General features: G+C 41.1%; 1 protein-coding gene across 4 annotated transcripts in view; it reads right to left on the bottom strand.

Moving 5' to 3' along the window:
• The window catches only part of ARHGAP24 (Rho GTPase activating protein 24), a 1,010,562-nt gene that overhangs the window by 344,307 nt on the left and 638,314 nt on the right, over positions 1-27,941 (bottom strand). Inside the window, exon 1 of one of the 4 annotated variants that reach the window (XM_089670547.1) lies at positions 20,186-20,207. The exons of the other annotated variants lie outside the window; for them this stretch is intronic. The gene's annotated coding sequence lies outside the window, so the exon portion shown is untranslated. Of the gene's footprint in view, positions 1-20,185; positions 20,208-27,941 lie in introns of those variants that run through there. 4 annotated transcript variants of the gene reach the window in all.

Below are 27,941 nucleotides of genomic sequence, written 5' to 3'. Positions count from 1 at the left end.
CTCCTGTACTGTGTCCGCAGTCTCTGGTCATCTCATGTACTATGTCCGCAGTCTCTGGTCATCTCCTGTACTGTGTCCGCAGTCTCTGGTCATCTCCTGTACTGTGTCCGCAGGCTCTGGTCATCTCCTGTACTGTGTCCACAGTCTCTGGTCATCTCCTGTACTGTGTCCGCAGTCTCTGGTCATCTCCTGTACTGTGTCCGCAGTCTCTGGTCATCTCCTGTACTATGTCTGCAGTCTCTGGTCATCTCCTGTACTGTGTCTGCAGTCTCTGGTCATCTCCTGTACTGTGTCCGCAGTCTCTGCTCATCTCCTGTACTATGTCTGCAGTCTCTGGTCATCTCCTGTACTTTGTCCGCAGTCTCTGATCATCTCCTGTACTGTGTCCGCAGTCTCTGGTCATCTCCTGTACGATGTCTGCAGTCTCTGGTGATCTCCTGTACTATGTCTGCAGTCTCTGGTCATCTCCTGTACTATGTCTGCAGTCTCTGGTCATCTTCTGTACTATGTCTGAAGTCTCTGGTCATCTCCTGTACTGTGTCCGCAGTCTCTGGTCATCTCCTGTACTGTGTCCGCAGTCTCTGGTCATCTCCTGTTCTGTGTCCGCAGTCTCTGGTCATCTCCTGTACTGTGTCCGCAGTCTCTGGTCATCTCCTGTACTAGGTCTGCAGTCTCTGCTCGTCTCCTGTACTATGTCTGCAGTCTCTGGTCATCTCCTGTACTATGTCTGCAGCCTCTGGTCATCTCCTGTACTATGTCTGAAGTCTCTGGGCATCTCCTGTACTGTGTCCGCAGTCTCTGGTCATCTCCTGTACTGTGTCCGCAGTCTCTGGTCATCTCCTGTTCTGTGTCCGCAGTCTCTGGTCATCTCCTGTACTGTGTCCGCAGTCTCTGGTCATCTCCTGTACTAGGTCTGCAGTCTCTGCTCGTCTCCTGTACTGTGTCTGCAGTCTCTGGTCATCTCCTGTACTGTGTCCGCAGTCTCTGGTCATCTCCTGTACTGTGTCCGCAGTCTCTGGTCATCTCCTGTACTGTGTCCGCAGTCTCTGGTCATCTCCTGTACTGTGTCCGCAGTCTATGGTCATCTCCTGTACTGTGTCCGCAGTCTCTGGTCATCTCCTGTACTATGTCTGAAGTCTCTGGTCATCTCCTGTACTGTGTATGTAGTCTCTGGTCATCTCCTGTACTATGTCCGCAGTCTCTCGTCATCTCCTGTACTATGTCTGAAGTCTCTGGTCATCTCTTGTAGTTCATCCCCAGTCTCTGGTCATTTCCTGTACTATGTCTGCAGTACATTGGTTCAGAATATTTTTTGTATTGTTTTCCTTGGTGCGTCTTATGGTCAGGTGTGTCTTATGGAGCGAAAAATACGGTAATCAAAAAAGAAATGAGCATGAGCTATGACTTGGAAAGAAAAGAAAATTTGCAGCCATGAATATTTGTTTCCGTAGCAACATCAGGTGAAATTGAAGGCTTGGTTGGATGAATTTCGAAATCAATGGTGGCACCATCGGATTACAAAATGCACAAAATTTACGATTTTCTAAAGAAAATTTGTTCAGAATTCGCATATAGGCACATCATAGTGACTCCAATAAGGCCTTGACAAATCATTTAACCCTTCCTTATTTTATCCAAAACTTAAAAGAAGTGTTTTGATTATATATATACTTTAATGATTACACTATACTCTGCCTACTACTACATGCTCTTGCTATAATGATTTTGTATACTGCAGCTAATCTTCAGTAACCTATGCTGTACTGCATTGCCACATAGCTTTTTATTTGTGAACATAGTGTCATTCTGACATTTAGATTGCTATTGTATAGTCCACACTGAGATAAATGCAGATATGTATATTTACATGGTAGTAACACTCCCCTTAGATGCCTCAAAGTATGCAAAATTGTATAAAAGGAAGCTCATAGCTAAAATAATGTTGAATGCATCTTGTATGTAGGTTTTTCTGTCTCTTGTATTATGGATGATATCATTTGTGGACAATTGACCATGGTAGGGTCACTAGGTCTAATGTAATTAAAAAGATGATGTAGAAGAAGAGACTAGAGCACTTAGAAGGCACATCGTAAAAAGTGCTGGACAAACAGATGCTGCCTGTGATGGGCATATTTTATTAACCAGGCAGGTAAAAAAACAGCCAAATTGCCAAGGGTCTGTTTCTGTCATAATGCATATGTCAGCACTGCATTCCATTGGCCACTTTCTTCCCAAACATCTTTGATAGAGCCAGCACTCTTCACAAAACAGACTAATGCAGGCCATACATGGGTCGAATTCCGAATGAATTTTCTGTAGAAAATCGGAAATTTTGTGCATTTTGTAATCTGATGATGCCACCATTAATATTGAAATTCAACCAACTAAACCTTCAATTTCACCTCTGTTGCTACAGAAAAGAATTTTCGTGGCCAAGAATTTTCTTTTCTTTCCAGGTCACAGCTCATGTTCATTTCTTTTTCGTTTAAATTTCCCGCACGATTCTCCCATCATTGATTCGAAATTCATTTGGTTTTCAATAAATTTCCAACATGCCCGATCACTCAAATTTGATGGTCACACGAAAATTGTCCGTTTCTGTGACCCATTAATGGAGCGAAATTCGAATGAAAATTCTTAGAAAAGATTTTCTAAAGAGAATTCTTTAGGAATTCGACTCGTGTATGGTCGGCTTAAGAGGCATAGGGACTAGAAATACTCCATTATATGCTATAGACTTATGCAGGCCATAGACAGCTCAAAAACTGGTAGTTTTTTTGTCCGATAAACGAAACATCGGTCGTTCGTTAAACCGACGTAACCACCAATTATTATGAAAATCGGCTGACTAAGTCATAAAAATCATGACATATAACAGGAAATTATGTCATTTTTGACCTTTCAGACCCTCCTGCACTATACAGAGAGCCTGACGGAACGAACAACATTATCATTTTGTACACACGAAAAATCTGTACATCTTGTACGAAAATGCCCGGCAACATCTCAAAAAGAAAAATTGCCATAATGGTGCTTGGCTTGGTAGCACTGGAGGAGCAAAAAAAAGAATAAAAAAAGGAAGAGCAGAGTACGGTCCAAAGACTTTTTCATAAAAATGATCGTACGATTGGACCATCATTGACGTGAAAATCAGTCGTTTTCCACAAATTTGCCAACATGACCAATAATCCAAAAGTGGAGAAAACGCGAAAAACGGCCGACGAATTAACCCACGGCCGATTAATCTTTAAAAAAATTAATCTTTTAAAAAATTAATCGGCCGATTAATCTTTCGGATGAAAAATCGGTCGATTTTCTAACTGTCTGTGGCCGGCATTAGGCAGGCCATACACGGGTCAAATTCCGAACAAATTTTCTTTAGAAAATTGGATATTTTGTGCATTTTGTAATTCGATGGTGCCACTATTGATTTCGAAATTCAACCAGCCAGGCCTTCAATTTCATCTCATGTTGCTACAGAAAAGAGTTTTCGTGGCCAAGAGTTTGCTTTTCTTTCCAGGTCACAGCTCATGGTTGTTTTCCTTTATATTTCCCGCATGATTCTCCCATCATTGATTCGAAATTCGTTTGTTTTTAAAAAAATTTCCAACACACCTGATCACTCGAATTTGATAGTCATACGAAAATTGGCCATTTCTGTGACCCACTAATGGTGCAAAATGTGAACGAAAATTTTTAGAAAAGATTTTTGAAAGAAAATTCTTTCGGAATTTTACCCGTGTATGGCTGGCTTTAAAGATAGTCTATAAGGAGAGAGCTTGCCATCAAAATATATCCCTGCTAACACTTAATTCCCTACTAACAAATTAATAAACATTAGATAACCAACCCCATCTTTATCTAACCATTGCCATAAACAGATGTATCTGGTGATTGTTTACTGACGTCTGTAGATGCCTTCATCGAGGTGCTATAAAAACATTCACAACCTATTATTTGTCATAGTCAGGACTCCTGGTCACAACCATGAGGGGATAGAATCACCATGGTTTTTTTCACCCAGAGTATTAGTTTGAGGGCTATATGCCTTCATACTTTGGAGAACAGTACCATCTAAAGTGTTACTGGAAATATAAAATATGGTATGAAGATCTGTACTTTTGATTGGTCAGACCTCTACAGGAATAGAGGGGAAATCTTCCAAAAGTGACACAAGGTCTGGTGACCCTTGGGATGCCTAGGTATTTCCTCACTTTGGAGGGATTTCCTCTCATTTCAGCAAGTAAAGGAAAATCTTCTCAATGGGACCCATAGTTACATGTGAAAAAAGACACATGTCCATCTTGTTCAACCAGTAAAAAAACACACACACATAGAAAACCTCCATATACACAATCTTATACCCACACTTGATTCGGAGGATAGCAAAAAAAAACAGTAAAGCATGATCCAATTCACTCTAGTGGGGGAAAAAATTCCTTCCTGATCTCCAAATAGGAAATCAGATATTCCCTGGATCAACTACCCCTGGTGTTATTACCTCTAAAAAATTGTATCTAGTTGTATTTTGTGCTTTTAGGACTACATACAGCTCTTTTTATAAACAATCAACTGAGTTAGCCAGAAACAGTTCTTGAGGGAGACTATTCCAGATTTTCACAGCTCTTACTGTAAAGAAGCCTTTCCGTACGCGGTACGTACTCCGTGAGGTTAAATCTATTTTCCTCTAGACATACCCCTTGGGTAGAGATGGCAAAAAAACCTGAAAAGGGTTATAACCCTTCCTTACTCTATCCAAAATGAAAAAAAAGTTTTTCCTTTACTAACACCTTAAGGCTAGGTTCACACTGTATGGGGTATTTGTTCCTGCACCCGCAACCACCCAAAGCCAAACTGCACTGCTCTGCAGAGACATGCACAGGTACAGCAACCGCAGGGAATTCACATGGTGCAAAAGCGCTATGCAATTTCTTTGCAGGTGCATCTAAAAATGGTGAAATCACCTTTTTTGCGGCAAATGCAGGCACAGCAGCCCATTCAAATGAATAGGCTTCTACGCCTGTGCAAACATGGGCCCCAAATCCACACAAGCCTGAACCTAGGGTAAGGATCTTCAGATACATTATCGAGCTGTGCCAACTTTACCCTAATATTTATTTTCATGACCACATTTTGCATGCTTGCTGTACCTATTTTTACGATACCATCTACAGCTACAGATGTAGATCCTTTCTTTCTGGCTATATTCAGTGGTGTATTTAGGTTTCGTGCTGCCCTAGGAAACACAAAAATTGCCCCCCCCCCACGAAGAGACCCTGACACTGAGCAGCACCCCCCTCCCCCACAAAGACAGCCTGACATTGACCAACAACACCCAAGCCCCTCCCCCACCCGAGAGAGCTTTCCACTATCACTGCCCCCCATACACTGGCAGAGAGAAGACACCTTCACAGCTCCAGACATCCCCGGGAACAAGAGTCAGGATCTGCATACACCATCAAGCAGTCCTCAGCCTCTTTCAGATCCCACCTGGTCCCCATGCTGCATGTGTCCAGTCTTCCATTCCTTTCATTTGGGGGGGGCAGCGCTATCCCCCTGAGAAATGCTGCTGCCCCCCTGAAAGATGCCGCCCTAGGCAAATGCCTTGGTAAATACACCCCTGGCTATATTAGTTTTGTTTAATTACTTATTAATCATACATTTCTGTACAAGTGTGAGTTATATCACAGAAATATCCATCGAGCATAGAATATGTCCTCAGTCTTCCAGATTAAATGGACATCATTCCACCAGAAAGACTGAGGGCACATTTTGGCAGATAAGGGGTGCAGTGGGGGGGGCAGCACTGGACAAGATGTAAGTGTTGCAGCCAGAGCTGCATTATTATTTTTTAATATGACTGATTCTCTGATCTCAATAAAATATGCTCAGAGCCGGGCTTAAAGCGTACAGTACATTTGTATATACAGTAGCTCACACTATTCTTATTTTTACGTGGCATTTCAGCATTTTAACTCTTAAACAGGTGTATCTGTAGTTCTGACTACATATGGCGTGACTGGGGAGTGGTTTAGCAGGGCAGACCTTCAAATCTTTAGTGGTAGACCTTGATGCTTCATGAGTTCTCTGTCTCTAACCTACCTGCCCTTTTGTACTTTGCTTTTGAATTTCATTTAGGTAGAGAAATATGATCCAGCATTATAAATCAATAAAGCAACCCAGATGTCCAGAGAGGAAAAACCTGAACATGAATGGAATTTAAAAAAGGTCTAATATTTTTAGAATGATATAAAGAGTAGAAAAAATATCTGTCCTTTCTAGATTTACAGCATGTGACAAAGATTTCATTTTACTGTCTTTTAACAGTGTTATTGGCCATGTTATCTACAATGCGGTGCACCTGGGCACAATCATATTTTATTGTATTGCTGGTGAACTGCAAAGCAATAAATTGCAGAGCTGTCAGCAGCATTACTCCACTCTTTACACAGCGATATGACACAAATGTCTTTTTTTGATCTAATGTCTTTTTACTCTGAGATCAAAGCTGATACAAAAGATTACACGATGAACATATGTTTCCGCTTATAAACAACACAAAAGGCAGTGAAAGATTTGTACATGGTTGATCATTTCTATTTGTTATATTCCTTTAAGGGGATAAAATAATCAGTCACAGGCAAGATAAAGGGCTGATGCCTACACTTAGGGCTCATGTACAATGGGGCGTCGAAAAACTTTTCTGAACGCTGGAAACTGACTGCTGGAAAACATAGGTTAAAAATGTCAGTTTAGCCGTGTTTACCTACCACGTTTATGCGCGTATGCGTTTAAAAGCGTTTTTAAAAGATAACCTCAGGAGAGCCTCCCAAATGCCCAGAATGCAAATAATTAACTATTTCAGACATTTTGAGAGAAATAGAGAGAGCAGAAGCAGAGAGAGCAGTATTTGTTGAGATGACCTGTCTTTTCTGTTGTATTCACTATGGATCCCATCATGAGCATAATGCGGCACGCTCTACCATTTTTTCCTTCACGCGAAACCTGGAACTGACTGCACTGGTGTACTAGGTCCATTTGAATACATGGAAAAAGCTTTGCATGCATTTTTGATGAAGAAAAAAGGCTCTGGACAGCATCTGGATATGGAGCTGTCAAAAAACGCATCTAAACGCAAACACTTATAAATGCAGTTAACTGCTTTTACACGCATTTACAAGCATTTGGCGTTTGAAACGCCAGTAAATCTACTCCTGAATGCAATTTTGGTGCGTTAAAAAAAACAACTATAAACTCCACTGTCTGTAAACGACTGTAAACGACTATATGTACATAGTAAATAAGTAACTATTTCAGACATTTTCTGAGAAATAGAAAGAGCACAAGCAGAGAGAGCGCTACTTTCTGATGGGTGTTGCCAGGGCCGTGGATAAGGGGGTACCACCAGTCCTCCTGTATGGGGCCCAAGCCAGGAGGGGGGGCCATGCAGCTGGGTGATTTGGATGTGGGCAGGGAAGGTGATCAGCACAGTGTTGGGGGTGGGGGGCAATTGCTGGAACCAATCCCCTGTATGGCTCTCTCTGCAGCAGCTGAAAGAGAGAGCCATACAGAGGATCAGTTCCAGTAATTGCCACCCGCTCCCAAACCAATCACCCTTCTTGTGCACCATACGTTTCCCTGCATTTACCAACCCATTTCTTTCCTGAATGAACACAATGAGTTATTGGTACTGATCAGTCACTGTGTTTATTCATAATAAGCATAGTAAACTGTCTTTTTTTTGGGGGGGGGGTGGCTGTCAGGTGGCTCATGAAACATACTTGGCATTGTGGGAGGAGCTACATAGTGCTGTAATGCCTGTAATGCCTCCAGATGCATTCTGGAGTGCACACACCACTCCTTGTGCTTTTTTACTGTGTTTTGATGTGTTCCAGTACAGTTCTGTGCAGAAATGATGCAGCACGTTCTACCATTTTTTCCTGCACGCGAAACCTGAAACTGACTGCACTGGTCCATTTGAATACATGGAAAATGCTGTGTATGCATTTTTAATGAAGAAAAAAGGCACTGGACAGCATCTGAATATGGACCAGCCCAAAAACGCATCTAAACGCAAATGCGCATAAACGCGTTTACAAGCGTTTACACACAGTTAGAAGAGTTTGGCATTTGAAATGCCGGTAAACTCTACTCCTGAACACGATTTTTGTGCTTTCAAAAAATACCTGTAACTTCAACTGCCTGTAAACAACTGTAAATGACTATGTGTACATGGACACATAGGAAACATAAAGGAGAGTTCAGGGGCTGCTGATAAAACCACACAACTGCTCCTAAACTTCAGTTTAGCAGGTGCAGTGTACATAATCCCTTAGTCATATATTTAAATTGTGACAATCCAGTGGAAAATGCTTAAGAACAGATCATTTTTTGAGAAATTGTTGTGCACAGTTATAGACTTCCTCAAATCAAAGCATTTTCATGTAGCTGAAGCCAAGACTTACTTTATTTTTGGATAGTGTGGGGAAGGGTTAGACTGCTGTCTTTGTCCCCTTTGGGAAGAATAATCCTTCTCTATTCTTTCTGTATTCATTTATGCTGGGACAGAAAGCTATGGGAATTGCAAAATGTTACAGTTGTCATCAAAACAGGAACAGAGAGGAAATATTCCAACTGTGGCACCTGTTCCCGGAACCACCTAAAAGGGATTTGCTTGTTGTATTGAAAAAGGCTGATAGTTCCCTAATGGAACAATTAATTTAAGTGATGGAAGTAAAATATTTGATGGTGCAGTTCCAGAAAAGTATTGATGTTCCTTTAATTCATGTTTTATAGCTTGTGGACTTACTGACAGTATTGATTTTTAACATGTATGTTAAAAGAATTGTATGTCTTAAATAAGATCGATAAGACTCCACAATAGGATAATTTATGAGGATGCTGAACATTGCTAGGTTACTAATGCTAAGTAGAAGTGTGGGACTGTAAAAAAAACAAAAAACATTCATACTCACCTCTATGGCTGCAGCCTTGCTGCGATCCTGCAGCTGTCCCCTGCTGGCTCTCAGACCAGCACATGACCACTGACTGCTCAGTTCTTGGTCTTCAGTGAGCAGAGAGCGGTGACTGTCATTAACTGCTCTGTGCTTTGCACATCCAGGGCTCACCAGAGTGCGGGGCCGCGGAGGGGGTGGTAGCAGGTGGCTCAGGCTCTCATTAGTTCATTAATGCACTGAAAGGCTAAGCCAGCTGCCAATCAGGCTTATGGGTGGATTCCAACATATTGTCATGATCCTTCCAGAGACTGGGCTGGCTCTGTGATGTCAGCCAAGAGCCTGGGTCACGGGAGTCCAAAAGTAAATGCACTCTTGTAACCCACAACAGAAGTGTGGCCAACAATTTTTTGGCCATAATTTCCTTTTAATTTTCAGTTTTCTCCATGGAAATGACACCAAGTACATGCCTGCACCCTCTGCAGTCTGAGTTGCAGTATTCCACACAAGAGCACTTTTTCATTTATGCAGCATCAGAAAGCAGAATGTTTAGTCTGCATTCACATTTGAGTGTTTTGTAGCTTGAAGCTCAAAGCTCCAAAAATGCTCAAACTTAAAAAAAGCAATTGTTCTCTATGGTGCCTGTTCGCGCGATCAGGTGTGTACAGGTACCATAGAGAACAATGATTTTTTTAAGTTTGAATTTTTTTGGAGCTTCGAGCTTTAAGCTACAAAACACTCACGTGTGACTGCAGCCTCAGAGCTCTATGCACTCTAGCATTTTTAAGCTTAAAAACACTGGAAAAAACACTGGTATAAGCGTTTTTTAGTAGCGTTTTAGTAGCGTTCAGAAGCGTTAAGGAGCGTTAACGTTTTTACAGTATAGCTAGAGGAAAAAAAATTAAAAAGCTGGAAAAAAAGCTGTAAGGAGCGTTTTAGTAGCAGTGTTTAGGAGTGTATATGAGCGTTTGGCTTTTTTTCTGCTGGAAAAACTCCCAAAAACTCTACAAAACCTTTTTTTTTTGCTCCTAAAAGCTGAGTTTAAAAAATGCTAACAGCCTAAATTAGTGTGTTGGACACATAGGATAACACTATTTAGCTTCTAGGAGCAGAAAAAAATAAAATAACAGCTTTTAGAAGCTTAAAAAAAACTCTAGTGTGCATGGAGCCTAAAGCTCAAGTTTAGATGAAAAAAACCCCTACAGCTTCATTACATCACTCATCTGTACTGAAGTATGTATATGTGTGCTGGTAGCTCCTCTAGAAATCTTCATTGCAGGGATACCTGCTCTTTTCCTGTCTCTGAACTGCCAGTGTTGCCATGGTTAACAGCTTAGGCAGAACAGCAGTACAGATGTCCAACAAGGACACAGTCCTCCTTCCTCCTCCTTCACTGAGAAAAGTTCTTCCATTGATTATACCGCTTGTAACACGATCTGTGAACAGGGAAGAGAATTGTATGACTGATCACACTCTCTTCTATTCACAGATATCTCCCCTATTCACAGATCTCTCCCCTATTCATATATCTTTCCCCTATTCACAGATCTCTCCCCTATTCACAGACCTCTCCCCTATTCACAGATCCTCCCCTATTCACAGACCTCTCCCCTATTCACAAATCTCTCCCCTATTCACAGACCTCTCCCCTATTCACAGACCTCTCCCCTATTCACGGATCTCTCCCCTATTCACAAATATCTCCCCTATTCACAGACCTCTCCCCTATTCACAGATCTCTGCCCTATTCACAGATCTCTCCCCTATTCACAGACCTCTCCCCTATTCACAGACCTCTCCCCTATTCACGGATCTCTCCCCTATTCACAAATATCTCCCCTATTCACAGACCTCTCCCCTATTCACAGATCTCTGCCCTATTCACAGATCTCTCCCCTATTCACAGACCTCTCCCCTATTCACAGATCTCTCCCCTATTCACATATATCTATTCTATTCACAGATCTCTCCCCTATTCACAGACCTCTCCCCTATTCACAGATCTCTCCCCTATTCACAGACCTCTCCCCTATTCACAGATCTCTCCCCTATTCACAGACCTCTCCCCTATTCACAAATCTCTTCCCTATTCACAGACCTCTCCCCTATTCACAGATCTCTCCCCTATTCACAGATATCTCCCCTATTTACAAATCTCTCCCCTATTTACAAATCTCTCCCCTATTCACAGACCTCTCCCCTATTCACAGATCTCTCCCCTATTCACAAATCTCTCCCCTATTCACAGACCTCTCCCCTATTCACAGACCTCTCCCCTATTCACAGATCTCTCCCCTATTCACAGACCTCTCCCCTATTCACAAACCTCTCCCCTATTCACAGATCTCTCCCCTATTCACAAATCTCTCCCCTATTCACAGACCTCTCCCCTATTCACAGATCTGTGCCCTATTCACAGATCCTCCCCTATTCACAGATCTTTCCCCTATTCACAGATCTCTCTCCTATTCACATCTATCTCCCCTATTCACAGATCTCTCCCCTATTCACAGACCTCTCCCCTATTTACAGACCTCTCCCCTATTCACAGATCTCTCCCATATTCACAGACCTCTCCCCTATTCACAGACCTCTCCCCTATTCACAGATCTCTCCCCTATTCACAGATCATGTTACAAGCAGTATAATCAGCGAAAGAACTCTTCCCCCTGCAGGGGTAGGAGCAGTGTCCCCATTCAACCATCTGTACTACTGTTCTTCCTGAAGACTCACTGCTGGTAACCACTGCAGTGCTGGTAGTTCAGAGACAGGAAGAGGACAGGCATCCCTTCAGTGAAGAATTCCCCAGGATCCGGTTGCCTGCACAATGTGAAAATCAGATCATTACAGGGAAGTAATGTGACTAAAACTACATTCATTTTTTTTTAAACTTCAGCTTTAACTAGGACAATATGTAGGCCAACAGTTCTCACTGTCATTGTATGCCTTTCAGTATTTTGTTCTGTGAATCCTGAATACAATTCTAGCTATGAGCCTATTTTTATAATATACACTTAAGTCACCTGTTTCTGTGTTTTGCCATAGTTCCAACTTTGACAAAATGCCAAGTAACAAAAAAAGAGAGCACTGGCCTCCTGAAGGCAAGTATGCTCTGTTCATTTGAGTATTTTTGTTTGTATTTATGCTTTGTATCTTTGCATGTGTGAACAGCCAGCTCAATCTTTCTGAGGAGCAGCCAGCATCATGCAAAGCAGTGATCTCTGAAAAATGCGATAGGGACCATACTGCTGAACAGAACTTTTATTACCTAACCTAACCTCTGCTTGTTTATAGACTTCTCTATTGTCCAAAGTTTTGGTTTCCTAGCAGTTCATCAGTTGTCTGCCAGTGAGGCAAATCCAAGAGCTGTCACCTACAAATGTCACACAATGAAATCCAAACCTCCCAACTGAGGACCTTAGGAAGCTGTTCGGATCTTGGCCAATTACTGACAAACCAGTCAATTTCAATTAGTGGGTGGCCCTGTCAGAACCCATACTTTGATTGAAAAATCTAAGGAACTGGGTGGAAAATTGTCTTCTGAAAAGTGACTGCATCCAATTAGGATTCATTAATTGGTGTTGTTAGATTTTTTCCTTCGGCCCACAGGCTAAATGAAAAAAGAACAAACAAATCTAATTGTGTAACACCAACTTAAAGCGGAGTTCCTTCTGGAAAAAAATTAAAGTCAGCAGCTACAAAAACTGTAGCTGCTGATCTTTAAAATACAGACACTTACCTGTCCCTTGGTCCAGCAAAGTCCTCACCACCGCTGGTTTCACCGGCCGTCTGCTCTCCGGGGCGCTGGCATTTTTAGTGTGGGCACCCGGCTGTGACAGCTTACAGCTTCACAGCCGGGTGCCCACTGCGCATGTGCTTTGTGAATGGCCCCGTAGTCTTCTGGGACCTGTCACTTGTCTCAGAAGACTACGGGGAGGGAGGACAACTTCCACTTCCGATCCCCTTAGGCACTCGCAGCGGAAGTGGGAGCGGGTACCTGTCAAATTTGGGTTCCCCAAAGGTGCCAATCCTTAATGGGAAGCGGGCAGCAAAGGATTAAAGTGGAACTTCCCCTTTTGGGTGGAGCTCCGCTTTAAGTCTCTGTGCCTTGAAAAACCTCACAGCTGCTGACACAGACTGTCCTCTCCAAACAAACTGATGAAACACAACTATTTTTTGCGCTAGTGTTGTGAAATGTTTTATATCTAGTTGTTGTTTTACCAATATTACTTTGTTAATACTTATACATTAATGTATATGTTTGTTTCATTGGGAAAAAGACTTTAGCAGAATATTGGCTTGCAGTATTTTTACACAACAATATGGAAATCATACACATTTTTTAATAAAAATGTCATACGTGATCCACATTGACAACCATTTTAAAAAGTAATATGTCTTTTGACATAGTAACTCTGAAGAATGATGAGAACTGTCCTCAGGCAACTCAAAGAAAGTCATTTTTCTTATACTGCCATGCGTCATCCATTGTCAAAATATACTAAATGTAAAGAGTATCTGAAAGCATTTAATTTTATTGCAGCATGCCTTCAATATGTGCAGCAATAAAATAAAAGGTTTTCAGAGATTATTTTCCCCAAAAATAATTAAAAGTGATCTGTCATGGTTCAGATCAAATCTCACCCTTCCCTCTTCACTTTTATTCAGGATGCTTCATGGGCAAAGCTATATCTCTTTCAGGGCTTCCCTATCCACCTCTTCCTACCAGCTAGGCTGGGTTTACATGATTTATGACAACAGCACAATATGCACAAGAACAGTACATATAACACTCAGTGCTCCACAGCAATCACAGCAAATCAAAGCCCATAGTTAGGGATGGATGATTGAGTGGTGAATCATGTGATACCCTGCAGCTCCTAGCATGAAGATCTGGGAACATCTCCTCAACAGCATGTTAAAGGAAAAAACAGCAGCAGGGCGCAGGAATGAGTGTATGCAATGAACACTTTTATTAATTAAAAGAAAAATATGGGATTTTTAAAAAAAACTAAACAATTTACCCTTTAGATTGTAAGCTCCACAAGCAGGGCCCTCCTATTCCTTCTGTACTGAAAGTATTGTAATTGTACTGTCTCCCTCATATCGTAAAGCGCAAACTGTTGGCGCTATATAAATCCTGTATAATAATAATTTACTCACCTAAGTGGATGGAGCATCAATCCAATGCTGCATCTGTCCCCCACCAGCTCTACACAGAGAACTGAGTGATCAAACACCACTGATCACTCAGTTCTCCCCACTGCTCTGAGCAGAGAACAGGACTGTCTCAGCAGATCGTCAGGAGCCAGGTGCCGGTACAGGCTCTTGGCTGGATTCCAACCATATGGTTGGGATCATTTCAGAGCCTGGACTGACTCTGTAATGTCAGCCGAAAGTGGGCTTTAGCCTGCTGTTGGAACTGCACTCCTTTGATCCATAGGAGAAGTATAGCCAAAAGAGCTTTGGCTATACTTCTCCTTTAAGCACAATTACATGTGAGAAACTAATGTCCATCATGGGGAGAACGAGAGATGAGGAGGAAGATTAGGAAGAGCGATGGAAATCCTGTTGCCAGCTGCTGTGCTAACATATAAGACTCACCAAATGGATGAATGGCTGGCGGCCTCAACAGCCATAACCAGTGCAAACACCAAGGGACTGAGCCACGCTGAGTGATTTTTCATCACTCCTGAACCACCACACCCATGCTGAATGTTATCTTCTCACTGTGTGCTTAATTAAAAGAGAAGATTGGGTTTTGTTTTTTTTTCTAAATTATACTTACCTAAGTGGATGCAGCATGGGTTCAATACTGCATGTGTCCCCTGCCTTCTCTAACTGTGAGAGCTCACTGAGCACATGGCCGCTGATCGCTTAGTTCTCACCATAGCTCTCTCTACTCTGCCCCCCCCCCTCGTGCTCACTTGAGCGCTAGCCTGTGCAGGGGGAAGAAGTAGCTGGCTCAGGCTCCCAGTGGACCGGTGATAGGCCGAGCCAGTTGCTGCTCCAGACTCTGGGGTGGATACCGACTTTAATGGGCAGCACAGTGACTAAACGTTTAGCACTTCCGCCTGGCAGTACTAGGGTCGTTGGTTCAAATCCCAACCATGGCACCACCTGCCTGGAGTTTGCATGTTCTCCCTGTTTCTCCATGGGTTTCCTCCGGGTACTCCAGTTTCCTCCCACACTCCAAAGACATGCTGGTAGGTTAATTGGATCCTGTCTAAATTGACCCTAGTATGTGTATGTATGAATGTAGGTAGGGATCTTAGATTGTACGCCCCTTGAGGGTTAGGGACTGATGTGAATGTACAATATACATATATATGTAAAGCGCTGCGTAAATTGATGGCGCTATATAAGTACCTGAAATAAATAATAATAAATAAATAATAATGTCAGGATCTTTCCCCTGCCTGGACTGGCTGAGTGATGTCAGCCAACAGCAGACTTCAGCCCAGTGTCAACTGAAAATGGTTCACAGGAGTGCAGAACAAACTGCAATCCTGTGCTCCACAGAAGAAGTACAGCCAAAAGAGCTTTAGCTGTTCTTCTCCTTTAATAAAATGGTATCATTCTATCTACTCATTCCTGAACATTGCTGCTATTTTTTCCTTTACATAATTTGTGGACAATTGTTCCAGTTTCCATTGTGAAATTGACTAAATCCTCTATTCTTTATATTTATAATCATCTATCTTACAGCACAGACTGCTGAGATGAAAGCAGATGGAAACAGTTATACCTATCAGAGCAACACGGAGTCAACAATGAAACCAAGATGATGACTGACAAACTAGTGTTTGCACCTGTTTTCAGAGACAATTTATCAAAAAGTGAGATAAATCGGCAGCTGTGTTGAGTAATCCCATTACAGCCTGTTCACACTATTGTGCTGCAGGAATGCACATTACATGCACCAGTGTGCTGTGATGCCATTTATTCTGAATAGCACCCCAATGCACCTGCAATGAAGAAGTGCAAGGCAATGAACTGTTGTGGTTTGTAGCGAGCTACACTGCTGAAAATGCTCCATGCGTGAGTTTTAGTCTGTTGTGGTGTATTAGGAAGCCCGTTAAATGGCAGGTTAATGCACATCACAAAGCAAGTTAGTGTGTGTTTAACGCACTGTGTAGACTGGCATGGTGTGAATTGGCCCTTAAGATAGAACTGTGTCCAAGATATGGACATTTAGGGTCCATGGCCCTTTAAGTGAGCATTAACGCTGAAAGGCTGGGGCAGGATGGTCACATGATTGGAAGCCTGTCCTGCTTGCTCCCAATCAAAAACAGAGACTGAGTGTCTTGATGCCCCATGGAAACACCACACGTTTGGGGAATAAGGCCCACCTGCACTGCACTGCATATACTGTATGTGGTGGGAAGTAATAGGCAAACTGTTAAACAAGCCCTAACTGACCTCTGTAGCTGCAAACATCATGGAATTATTTGGAAGCCTTACTTCTCTAAGTTGTTCAGCTTCCTCCCTGCCAGCAGTGACTTGCCAGCCTGCCAGCCCTCCAATCTCTGATATGAACATATGTACAGAAAGAGGGGAGAGAGAAACATGCAGACATTTGGCTTGAACAACAGTTTCTATTGTGTACCTTGAAGATGAATTACTCCACAGAGGCTGTAACTACATAGGTCAGTGGTGGCAAGTTTTAAATCCTACTTGTTAAGGATATGTAATGTATTTAGATATCCATAGCCTGACCACAGTCGTACATTAAATAATCATATCAACCTTCACTGGTCCCAGGACCCGTTGTTCATTTGCAGGGCTTCCAGTGTGCATTCAGCTCATTTCTAGATTTTAGGCAGGTCTATCAAGCTTACATGACTCTCTTCTAGCTAACACTGACGGAATATATTCTGCATTTTATAGTTGAACTCCTATTATAAACAATTTAGTGCAAGTTATGTGTTCATTTAAACTAAATGCATGTATTTTGAGTCAGAGCTGACAGGTTACAGTACTTTCAGTCTGAGAGCCCTGTCCTGCCCAGCTTGGTTCACATCACCCAGTGAGAAGCTGTAAATCTGCTATGAAGTCAGGCAGGCAACAGGAAAGCAGACTTGAAAAGAACAGTTCAACCCAAAGGAAATAAAATATAAAATAAGTAGGCCTGCACATTTTTAATAGTTTCTAACCAGGGGCAGACTGACAACTCATGGGGCCCCCAGGCAATAGGAAATCATGGGGCCCCTGTGTCCTCACCCACACTCAAACCACACCCAAAAAAGCCTATGGAAGGTAACAGGGGCATCTCATGGGGCCCCCTACTGACCCTGGGCCCTCGGGCAGTGCCAGAGTGCCTAAATGGTCAGTCCACCCCTGTTTTTGACTATAAATTCTGATTATTATAGAAGCCCAGTGATGCATGGTTCCTTTTAGTTATGGCAATTGGGTAGTTGAAGAAAGTCCTTTATGTCTTTAGCTGCAAACAGTGTTGTCAAGATATCAACTAGAGTAGCCCTTCCTTCCATTACATTCGGGTTTATGTAAGCCCAATGTACAGTACTAACAACACTGCTTCAGGTTTCAGTGCAACAGAGCCGAGAGCTTATTGGATTTATGGCAGATCAAAAGGTATGTTTTGGTACTTGCAGAAGTTTAAAGTTGCAAAACATGGGAAAATGTTCATGTAATACAGAGATATACTGCATGTGTTGTTTTTTTTTTTTCTTTGGCTCATATACTGTATACACTTTTGATCTGCTCCTCTGGCTTGTTACCAAACCATATCTGGTGAAATCATTAATTTTTTCAAAAGTAGCAACAACAAAAATAAATATATATATTCCATAGAAGGGTATAATTGGTGGAAAAATGCTGCAACCACAGCCACAACAGAAACTCTAGAAAGGGCTTGTTTACAATTTTGAATTTTGGATATCAGTGCATTTGTATCTCACAAGTATCCAACTCCAGCAAAAAGGTTTTTTTTTGGGAATAGTGGGTAAAGGATAGAACATTTGTCAAATTGTTACTGCTGTCTATATTCCCATTGGGGACATTTCTTGTCCAGATAGAAGCAAACAGAGGGGGGAGATATCTCCTAGAACACAAGTAGTAATTAAACTTGACAGAGGTTCAGAGGTTCTAACCCTTCATCACGCCATTCAAAAGTAAAAAAAAAGGTATGACTTGAATGGGACTTCAAAAATTTAATGAATATGATGGCCTAGGGAAATTAACTAAACCTGTGTTCATCTCAAACATTCAATTATGAGTAGGAAAACAGATTCCCTTTGCTCATAACTGGATGTTTGATACTACCATAGGTTGGCTTTACTTATAGTAAACCTTGCCTAATATGCCATGATCACATTTACACTGCAGCCCCGTAATTTATACCAAAGCCCTGTACTGACAATGTGCAAAATAAACTTTGTACTGCTGCAATGCAGGGGTATTTTCTGTTTTTTGGGATACTGAGTGTTTCTTGACTTCAATTATTTTTTAGCTAGCTGATTTGCATAAGCCTAATACAAAAAACAGTAGTGATGATGAAACCAAGGCCTTTGCTTTAAAAAAAGGTCACAGTAATATGCTTTATGTTATCAAAACAGTTTCCAGATACCCTGTTATAGCCTATACCTTGGTTTCTCAACCAATGTTCCATGGAACCCTAGCGTTCCTTCAGAGGTTGCTAGGGGTTCCTTGAGCAATGAGCAATTTCTGCTTCTCAGATAAGTTCCTACTGACACCACTGATCTTTTTAGCTCTCTGTAACGGGGGTAATTCTTCCCAGTGACCACAAGTGTAAGGAGCATTCTTCCCACTGACCATCACACTAATGTATCATGTGCTGTAGATATAGTAATTTTTATCAGGGTTTCCTAAGACTGGAAAGTTTTTTCAAGGGTTGCTTTGTGTTAAAAGGACGAGAAAGGCTGGCCTAGACCTTATTTTGAGAAAGCATTTGAGTTGTTATCATAGGGTATATTTTGCTAATCACATAAGTACCCTATTAGATTGTAAGTTCTCATGGGCAGAGCCCTCCTAACCAGGGGCGGACTGACAACTCATGGGGCACCCGGGCAATAGGGGATCATGGGGCCCCTGTGTCCTTGCCCAAACTCAAAAAAGCCTATGAAAAAGGTACCAGGGGCATCTCATGGGGCCCCCAACTGACCCCGGGCCCTCGGGCAGTGCCAGAGTTTCCAAATGGTCAGTCCGCCCCTGCTCCTAACCCTCTTGCATTGAACTGTATTTTAACTGTACTGTCTCCCTTTATATTGTAGGGCACTTCACACACTGTTGGCATGATATAAATCCTGTATAATAATAAGTATTTTCTTCTTCTGTATTCAAGACTGATCAGGAATGGCCTTATGTTAGCTGTATGACAGGTCTAAGCACCAATTACACAGATTAGACTGATGACGGTTAAGGAACAAGTGTTTTTTTCTGCCATGGGGCCTCTTATTGTTAGTAAAGATTTTCTATCATAATTGGAAATCTTGGTAACCAGTCCAGGCTTCATCCTTCTTTCCCAACTGAATAAAAAAATGTCTCGCCAATTTAAAAAAATGACCCCAATTAGATCATTTATAGTACGTTTAGATGAGATCTTCAATGTTGCACTTCATAAATGCAAGTCCGAAGGGAGAATATGTCTTATTACCCACAGCAAGCATTATGATTCTCCCTTTCATTCTCCCTTCTAGAAATATAAAAAGGAAACAACGTTATGTGTTGCTCTGAACAACAAGAAATAGTTTACCTTCATTCACTTTTACTGGTTATCAGTCTCTATGTAAGCGTCAGGTCTTATGTTGTGTTGTTCAGTGAGCAGGGGCAGACTGACCATTTGGAAACTCAGGCACTGCCCGAGGGCCTGGGGTCAGTAGGGGGCCCCATGAGATGTCCCTGGTACCTTTTCCATAGGCTTTTTTGAGTTTGGGCAAGGACACAGGGGCCCCATGATCCCCTATTGCCCAGGGGCCCGATGAGTTGTCAGTCCGCCCCTGTCAGTGAGTTACCTAAACAGTTATTTCATAGAAAATGTTATTTAACAGCCTAAAAGCGTTGTGTTTTCTGACCAAATTATCATCAAGATGTCCTAAGGATACATTTGCCATACAAAGATAATTACAACTTGCTTCTCAATAACCACCTCAAGGTCCTGTTTTAAATACGTGAAAATCTTGATAGTTTTAGATAATACAGCAACACAAAGCAAATCTTTGCACACAGAGACTCTGTGAAATATGACTTACATGCAGTCAGCTGGGAGATAAGAGATCCTTATTCCGGTTGGATGTGAAATCTATCCAGCAAAGAGTCTGCGGAGTCCTTATAGCATGAGACTGCAGAGGGCAGTGTTGTTGTGTCTTTCATAAACTGACCATTTACTTGTTACTGTCAGCAGCACTAAAAATACAGATACCTTGATGAAAATAAAAAATAAATACAAGGGAAAGTTCTCCTTCTGTATAGTGAAAAACCTTCCTGTTCAGAATGCCGGCGAAGAAGGGTCAACCAACAGTGTTCAGCTAACAATGCTATCACGGTAGGCGGTGTCGATGTTTGTGCTCATAGCCAATATTTCTCTATTCAGCTGTTATCATTCATGAAACCATGTATCCACATAGACATTCATGGTATGGCTAACATATGTTTACAGCTGTAGCAATGGCCACATTGTACTGTCACAGCGCAACCCCCTGCCACTCAACCAGCCCTACATATACCATAGGCTAGGGGTACTTCTTATTGGTTTAGAGGGTGCATCTGCTTCTTAAATTCAGGTGAATGATTTGGTAAATTGCAACTAACAATTAATTTGATATGCATTAATGCCTATCACACCTCCAACTTTTATCTCTTCTATCAGCTCATCATCCACAGTTACCCTAGATTCACACCTAAGCGTTTTCTGCAGCGTTTTGCATTTTTCAGAAATGCAGTACAGTCCATTTAACATGATTCCTAGCTTGTAAGTTCTGTTTCCTCTTGTACCAAATTGTATTGTAATTGGAATGTTTACCTTCATTGTGTAAGGCGCTGCACTATCTGTTAGCGCTATATAAATCCTGTATAATAATAATAATAATAATTTGCTTAGGCATGGAAATTAGTAAAGTGGAAGTAACTGAAGAAATGTAAAAAAAAAGTTTAAAACAAGTAAGAATGATATACTTTACTATCTATTTTCTAATGCTAGCAGCATAAGGATTAAAAATATAAATCCTGTATAATAATAATATAATAATAATAATAATAATAATAAAAATAATAATTTGCCTAGGCATGGAAACTAGTGAAGTGGAAGTAACTGAAGAAATGTAAAAAAAAGTTTACAACAAGTAAGAATGATATACTTTACTATCTATTTACTAATGCTAGAAGCATAAGGATTAAAAATATAAATCCTGTATAATAATAATAATAATAATTTGCCTAGGCATGGAAACTAGTAAAGTGGAAGTAACTGAAGAAATGTAAAAAAAAAGTTTAAAACAAGTAAGCATGATATACTTTACTACTTACTAATGCTAGCAGCATAAGGATTAAAAATATAAATCCTGTATAATAATAATAATACTAATAATAATTTGCCTAGGCATGGAAACTAGTAAAGTGGAAGTAACTGAAGAAATGTAAAAAAAGTTTAAAACAAGTAAGCATGATATACTTTACTATCTATTTACTAATGCTAGCAGCATAAGGATTAAAAATATAAATCCTGTATAATAATAATAGTAATTTCCTATGGAACATGTTCACATCTCCGAGTTTTCGCCCAGTACGTGATTTGGAAAAGGTCAAGGACTTTCATGAACGCAAAACGTTGCGTTTTTGGGTCTATAGACTTCAATGAAAACGCTGCAGAAAAGCATGTATTGCGTTTTTGCTGCATTTTGCATTTTAAATCTGCCTGGCAACAAGAAAAGTAAAAAAAAAACGCATCAAAAACGCAAGTGCAAAAACGCAATGCAGAAATGGCTCAAACGCAACCTGTGTAGGTGTGAACCTAGCCTTATAACCTTTTGTACCCCTTACTTGCCCCACCCTATTAGATTGTAAGCTTTTATGGGAAGGGCTGTCTTAACCCTCTTGTATTTTATTGTAACTGTACGGTCTCCCGTTATATTGTTAAGTGCTGTGCAAACTGCTGGCGCTATATAAATCCTGAATAATGATAATAAAAATAAAATAAGCTTAGTAGCCTAAAATATTAGAGATTATTTGAAAAACATTTGGACCTAATCATAAGAAATTTGCTTTTTTTTTTTTTCCCCAAAGAATCTGCATATACTGTACATTCGTACTGTGCAAATTTGGTAAAACAATTAATGTTCTTTGGATGTAAAGTGTTACTCAACCCATATCAATAAAATCAGTTTCTATATGTAGTAAAGCATGCTTGTTATACTCACTGTGGAACCTTAGGGGTTAAAAAGGCTCTGATCCTGTCTTTTCTGATCCCCCCCGCCCCCGTCTTCTACTGTCCCCAATCCATCTGATGATAGTACTGAGCTCTAGGAGTCACGCTGCACATGCTCAGTTTAGTGTGTATTGCTAAAGAGTTTTTTTTTCCTTTGGGAGGATGCATGTGATCAGCACGGGGCCAATCAGCACTGTCCAGACAGAGGGTCAGGGGTTATGCAGCCTCTTAGGACAGTCAGAGCAGAATGAAAGCTCCTAATAAAAGCTTTAACCAGTGCTCAGTTGGACACTGAGAGAAGTCACAAGACAGCTCAAACTGCTGACGAGAAAAGGTATTTAGCAGTTTATAGTTACCAGAATATTTCCATGTTCTGTGGGAGACCAGATATAGTGAATGCAGGGTCCTGGGTTTAGTAAGACTTTAAGCAAAATATCACATTGTGACCACTAGATTGAGCTGAAGAGTAAAGGAAATACATCCAATTTTGAAACAAAAGACTCAATCTAACAATTCTAAGGAGCGCTAGAGGGAATCAGCTAATAATAGTAACCATACTATATACAGATTTGCCAGACGAATAGATATGCATATTTTTCTAAACAGACCCCTTAGTATTACATGTGTGACTACTAGAGTGATTAGTTACTTTCATAAGGGAATACGTTATTTTCAGAAACTTTGCCATAGCACAAGCACACAGTGCTTAGTATTGCACATATTGCTTAGTCATTGTGTATCACTAAAGCCAGCCATAGATGGGTCAAATCTGGTTGGTTCAACAGGGACCGGGTGAGATTCGATCCATCTATGGTCAGGCTGGCTGCACTGATGTTAATCCCTGAGTCAACTTCAGTACAACCAGTCTGTCAGGTTTTTTTTTAATGCAATCACTGCCGGCCACCAGCAGTGATCATTGTGTTCTGCCGGCAAGACACAATAGCACTGCAGGAGGGATTATTCCATCAACACTGATTATGATGGGAGAATCGAGAAATTTTCTTTCCTTCCACCTGTATAAGCCTCCATTCACACTAGTGCAATTTCAGATGTGACTATAGTCACAGAGAATCACATGACAAAGGAAATCACATTGTTTGCAACGGTGCCCATTCACATTATTGCAACTCAGTATGGTGCGATATTGGAAAAAAGGTTCCTGTACTACTTTGGTGCAATTCCAGCGTGATTTTGGCCCCATAGAATATGCAAACCACATCCAAGTTTCACTACATAGTAAAACTGAAAGTCAGATAAAAATTGGATTGTAGCAGTGTCAACCTAGCCTAAGTGTAACATGCGCTATTCTATTTAAACTGTAGTCATCATAGTATGTGACTACTCCTGCTATCAACTGCTAATCTGCACAAACTGTAGGATTAAAGCCGGCCATACATGGGTCGATTTTCAAAAATTTTTCGTTCGAAAATCGGACCTAAGAATAATTGGCCGATTTTCATTCTGTTAGTGGGGCAATGGAACCAACCGATTTTTGTGGTTCCTCCCCATTTCGTTTATCAGGCATGCTGGAAAATTTGTGAAAAGCTACCAATTTTCTAAATCATTGGTGGTACCATCAGATTACAGAACGAACAATGTTTTCGATTTTCGATCAAAAAGTCTTTCGGAATCCGACCCATGTATGGCCTGCTTAAGTCTCCATTCACTCCTGCATGACAAGAGGAATTCCATTAAAGGATAGGTTCACCTTTTGAACATGTTACATGTTGCACCTGTATGGGTGTAGCATGTTCAACAGACCCCCCTCCCTCTTAGCTCCCTTTCCTGTGACAGCAGGCGGGGTTCCTCTCCCCCGCAGCCACCGTCACGTTTAAAATTAGCGCATCGTTGCAAGGCTCCTCCTGCATCGCTGCTCCATTCATTCACAGAGATCTGTGAATGAATAAACACAAGTCCCATCTTCCATTGCAGCAGATAAACTTGCAGTTTTAATGGACTGTGATTGTGTTGACCAATGTGGACATAGTTCATTCACATTTCCTGCAGCTCTGAAGATCTACTGATTGTGGGCAAAGTGCTCTATTATTATTACTATACAGGATTTATATAGCGCCTACAGTTTGCACAGCGCTTTACAATATGAGGGCAAACAGTACAGTTCCAATAGTAATACAGGAGGAATCAGAGTGAATACAGGAGGAATCAGAGGGTCCTACTTGTTAGAGCTTTACATGCGATTTTTTTTACCTGCAAAAATATGTGCATTTATTATTTTTTTCATGTGAATCCACCCTTTAAGGTTTATGGGGCCCATTCACACCTACGCAATGCACAGCTGTACAGCTTAGAAAAAGGTGCAGGAGCTTTTTTTGGTGTTTTGGCCCCCACAGGCTTCAATAAGAGCACATGAAAATTGCATGAAGACCTATTAAGAATGCATGGAAATGCATTATAAAAATGTACAAAAATATGGATGCACAAGTATGAACCTAACTGCTCATGCTGTCTCTTACAAACTGACACAAAGAACTTGCTGTGCGATTTTATTTTAAAGTGTATGTATAACTCAAAACTTTTTTCTCTCAGTTTTGCATACATGGTTTTGAAACTCTGACAGGTTTTTATTGCTGTTTATGTCCCATGGCCACCTTCTCTATCTGTCCTGGTGACCATTGTCACCAAAAGAAAAAGTGAGGGAAAATCCAAAGTTACAGTTGTCACCAAAATAACAGGTCAAGGTTAAACTTCCATTTGGGACAGCTGTTCCAATGACAACTGCCTAACGGAGGAATTCCACTCCTTTTCCTTTCACTTTCTATGGCGCCTGAAGGACAGAAAGTAAAGGAAAATCAAACAGCTGAGACAAAGACAGCAAATAATAAACTGGTAGGGGTATGAATCCCTCCCTCTTCTAAAGAAAAGTGGTCATTTGAAAGAATAGATGAAGGGTTAACCACTAGAGCAGTGAATACGCTACTTAACAGTAAAACCCTCTAATTTTATTGTATGAAAAGTGACAAGCCACCCAACTTTGGGTGAACAAATGGTGAAGACATGGCAATATCAATGGATGCCATTGTTGTTTTGTTGGATTTGGTACAGAAACACACTGGGAATCTTCAGCTAGGGATGCTGTGCTTTTGGTGTGTTGTTGAACCTTTGAGGAGGAGAGGGCTGCATTTATAGATTCCTATTTATATTTATGACCCATATTTGGGGAAATATGACAGTTTTGAGTTAGGGTCAAAACGTTTCCGAGGTTCCTTGATGTGGCTTTACAGTGGCAAGAGAAATTATGTGAACCCCTTAGAATGAATTGGTTTTCTGCAGTAATTAACCACTTCATGTCCAGACACTTTCACCCCCTTCCAGTCCAGGCCAATTTTCAGCTTTTAGCGCTATCACACTTTGAATGACAATTGCGCGGTCATACAACACTGTACCCATATGAATTTTTTAGCATTTTTTTGAGACAGATAAAACTTTGTTTTGGTGGTATTTATTCACCACTGGGATTTTTATTTTTTTACTATAAAAATGAAAAAGTCCAAACATTTTGAAGAAAAAGTGTTTGTCTTATAACATTTTGCAAATAAAAAATCTTTCTTCATAAATCTTGGCCAAAATGTATTCAGTTATCTATTTAGTAAAAAAAATAACCCAAATTAGTTTATAACCAAAAATTATTTTTACATTTTTATTTTAGTTTTTATATTATTATGTTTTTGTTTTTTTTTACATACTGTCACCCTAGCAGTACAGTGTCACTATAGTGACACTGTGCTACTTGTGGGGGGTGATGAAGATTTTTTTTTTTTTACAATGATTGCTTTTACACCCATAAAGGCTGTAAAAGCAACCATTTCTCCTTCTCTCTGGCTGCATTCATGCAGCCATTGAGAAATACTGTGTGAGCTGTGATTGGTCACAGCTTGTCACATGGTACAAGGCTGTTGTGAATAGCCTTGAACCATGTGACCTCTGTGATCATTCACAGATTTCAAGTAGTAAGCAATGATGTCAGAAGTGAAATCTTGTTTACTACTATTTATGTGATCACTGATTGGCCAATCAATAATCACATGATTGGGACCTCACACAGAGGTCCCATACAGCGATCGGTGTTCTGCTGTGTCTGGATCGTACAGGATTGAGGTGCGTGCGCTCCCAGGGAGCACACAGGCAGGGAATGTGGAAGGACGTTTATAAATGGCCACCCACTCCTGCACTGCTCCCATCCGGCCGTTTATGTACATGGGCCGGACAGGCAGTGGTAAAGTGATACTAAAGTCTTTTTTTTTTTTTTAGAAAATAACAAACATGTTATACTTACCTGCTGTGTGCAGTGGTTTTACACAGAGAAGCCTAGATCTTCCTCTTCTCAGGTCCCCTGCCAGTACTCCTGCCCCTCCCTCCTGTGCAGGCTTGCTCCCGAGCCACGTTTCCGTGTATCCATTCAGCCTCATCCCCTCCCTCTCCTGATTGGCTCACTGGCTGTGATTGACAAAGGCTCCCACTGCTGCCTCAGCCAATCAGGAGTGAGAGTCCCTGGAGAACCAAGGCTTTCATGGGTATCGGTGAATCGGGATGGGAATCAGCTAAGTGTTGGGTGGACTGGGGGGTGCTGCTACACACAGAAGGTTTTTTTACCTTGATGCATAGAATGCATGAGGCTAAAAAACCTTGAGCCTTTACAATTACTTTAAAGCATGTCCATGGGCAAAATGTAAAATCATATATTCATTTCCACAATGCATTTCAATTATTTCTACCCTGCTCCTAATAATCTGAATGATCTCTAAGTTTGTAAACTTGTGAAGACCCCCACACATTGACTTCCTTGAATTCTGTGACACATATTCACTATGCCCTGTGAGTAGGCACTGCTGTATCACCCATTTCACAGAGCCTGCCTTCTGAACTACAGAGGTGCTGAGAGGAGGAGTTTAAGGAGGCGGAGTCAGTACAGGAATCACTGCTTGCAGGTAGCAAGGTACCATGGGATATGTAGTCCTTAGAAATTAAAAGCATGCAGGGAATCCAGGAAGTGGTGGAAAGAGATGGCCAGAAGAAAGGCATAATCCACAACATCAAATACAAATAATCTGCGCTTGGGTAAATAAACTAATCTTAAAAAGTGACATAGAAAAGCAGCTCGCACATCAGGCAATAAACATAATGGTAATAAATAAAATTGCAGCGTCATCGCATTTTTTGGAGGGACGGCAGCCATTTTCCTGGTTGGAAACTTTATTCAAATGCTGGTAACCATCCAAAACAATGTACGAGTAACTTGTAATTAAACATGGTGATTTTATTACTTAAATGCTACACTATGAGTGGTCTTTTTCTTTTATTCCATATCTAAATATTGGATGGGAGTCTTCTTTTAGAACCGATTTCAGATCTTTAAAGGGGAAGATTGATATCCACCTGGATGAGGATTGCTGGTTCCATGATCTACATTTTCATCTCCCATTTGAGTTGCCTATAGTGACCGGTGTGCTTTGGTCAGGCTGAACCATTCAGGTGTCCTGGTGATGGTGGATATATTTTTTGGACCTTTTTAACTGGAATGTTTTTTGATTTATTGGACTTTATGTTTTTTGATTAGTGCTGCAATT

The sequence above is a fragment of the Staurois parvus genome, unplaced genomic scaffold, assembly GCF_062004578.1.
Source record: "Staurois parvus isolate SC_StPar_1 unplaced genomic scaffold, SC_StPar_1.0 ptg000091l, whole genome shotgun sequence".
NCBI classification, from domain to species: Eukaryota; Metazoa; Chordata; class Amphibia; order Anura; family Ranidae; genus Staurois; species Staurois parvus.
The sequence above is the reverse complement of the archived record's forward strand: the minus strand, read 5'-3'. Positions and strand labels throughout refer to the sequence as shown.